The sequence below is a fragment of the Engraulis encrasicolus genome, chromosome 21 (assembly GCF_034702125.1).
Source record: "Engraulis encrasicolus isolate BLACKSEA-1 chromosome 21, IST_EnEncr_1.0, whole genome shotgun sequence".
Taxonomy (NCBI): Eukaryota; Metazoa; Chordata; class Actinopteri; order Clupeiformes; family Engraulidae; genus Engraulis; species Engraulis encrasicolus.
In genome coordinates, this window is record NC_085877.1 from 28,548,011 (window position 1) to 28,550,510 (window position 2,500).

Consider the following 2,500-nt stretch of genomic DNA (forward strand, 5'->3'; position numbering starts at 1 on the left):
GCAATAATAAACCATGCAGCTTTAAATGTTTCCAGTGTGAAGTTTTCGTGTAATGACGAATGACATAGACCCGGATGCTGCTCATCAGTGTAGGCCTATGTCACGACAATTCAGGAACCACGAAAGCTTCACCGGGCCCCACTGAGGACTTTGGGTGCTAAACATCAAAATAGTAGCGAGTATAGTCAGAGAGAGTAGATAAGAGAGAGGTTCCATTGGGCCATTGTTTCCGGGTTCTGTTATTGCAGGGGTCGGCAATCCGCGGCTCCGGAGCCGCATGCGGCTCTTTAGCACCCCCCTTGTGGCTCCCTGGAGCTTTGCAAAAATGTGTGAAAATGGAAAAAGACGTTTTTTTTTTTTACGTATTTTTTTTTTTTTTTTTAATATGGTTTCTTAAGGGGTACATATTTTATGCTGTAAAAATGTACGTAGTTGTATATATATATTTTTAAAATACCTAATTGCAGAATGGCGCGCAATAGCAAAATTACGTCATAGCCTGCGACACAGAACGAGTTGTAAACAAACGGGTGTGAATTATGAGCCATGGATTTAAAAGGAAAAAAGAGGAGGATTGCCGATGAAAATAGAGGATTTAAGGAAGAATGGACTGAACTGTATGCTTTCATTGCCAATGCTGAAGGGTTGCCTGCATGTTTGATTTGCAATGAGAAGTTGTCAAATAACAAGAAGAGCAATGTGGAGCGACATTTCCAGCTAAGGCACGCTAAATTTGCTGACGATTACCCAGTTGGAACTGAGAGGAAAAGTGCAATTGCAGTGCTGGTGGAGAAATTTGAGGGCCGAAAAAAACAGTTTCAAGAAGTGGATTACATCTCCAAACTCTACTGCTGCTGCAAGTTTTGTTGCAGCCAGGGAGATGTGTTAATTTAAAGCGTTGGAAAACATTCACAGATGGCGAGTACATGAAGGATTCATTCATTAAAATGTCAGAGCACCTGTTTTCCCCGGACTTCAGAAACAAAACCCGAGATCATTCAGAAAATAAAAGACATGCCTCTCTCCGCAAAAACAGTGAAGGAGAGGGCAATTAAAATGGCAAACAATATCACCGATCAGCAAATCAAGGACATCAATTCAGCTCCAGCTTTCTCAATAGCCTGTGATGAGTCGTGTGACGTGACGGATATCGAACAAACAGCTCTGCTATGCAGGTATGTGAACTGTGATGGCCGCAAAGAAGAAATGATCGAATTGATACCACTAAAAGGGCCAAACACGGGGGGAGGACATATGCAACGCTGTGCTACAGTGTTTAAATGACAAAGGAATACACACTGTGGGCACCTGATTTCAGTCGCAACAGACGGTGCGCCGAGTATGAGAGGGTCGCAAAAGGGGTTTGTGACTTTACTACAGAAAGCATTGGATCGAGATCTGCTTGCATTCCATTGCATATTGCACCAAGAAGCGCTGTGTGCGCAAACATTCCCAGCAGAATGTATTGAGGTGATGAACCATGTCATCCAAATTGTCAACAAAATACTCGCAAAAGCACTAAACCACCGCCAGTTCCGTGCATTGCTAGAGGAAGTTGAGAGCGAAATATGCGGACCTCCTGCTGCACAACAAGGTCCCTCTGGCTATCCAGGGGCGAAGTTTTGCGTCGCTTCGTTGCGTGTTTAGAGCACGTTAAACACCTTTCTGAAAACCAAGGCCTCAACTACCCACAACTGGACGACATTAATTGGCTGGGAAAAAACTGCACTTCATGGTTGACATGACATGTCATCTAAACACGCTCAATAAAGTCTCCAGGAGCAGGGAAACACTGCGCTTCAAATGCTGGAAGCCGTTTTGTCATTCGAGCGCAAGCTGACAGTATTGGCCAGGATGTACAGCGAGGCACGCTCTCCCACTTCTCATCCCTGAGAGAGTTCAAAGACGCCCATCACGATCACACACTCAATAGTGATTATTTGCAAGGTGCAATCGTTGACATGCAAGCTGCATTTGGGGGCAGATTTGGCGAATTCCGAAAGGAAAAGGTGACTCTGTCTTTCCCTGTCACACCCCTGCAAATGATCCTTCCTTGCTGAGAACATTTCCAGGAATTGATCTGGCTGAGCTCGAAATGGAAATGGCCGATATAGCCGATAGAAAATTTGGGTTGCCAAATTCGAACGGCTGACAGCAGAGCTTGAAGACGTCGGCCGCCAGAAAGCCAGCGCTGCCCAAAGCCACAAATGGAGCGACATCGAAAGCCTCCCAACACCCGAGAAACTTGTGTTTGAAACATGGAAGGCTCTTCCCGACTCTTATGGTAACATGAAGAAATACGCATTTGCAGTGTTATCCATGTTTGGATCAACATATCTGTGCGAGCAGATCTTCTCAAACATGAACTATATTAAATCCAAATACCGCACCCGCCTCACAGATGAGAGCTTGCAGTCCTGCGTCAAGATTAAAGTAACAAACTACATGCCCGATGTGGAGAAGCTGTCCAGTGATGTCCGAAAACACAAGTCACATTGAA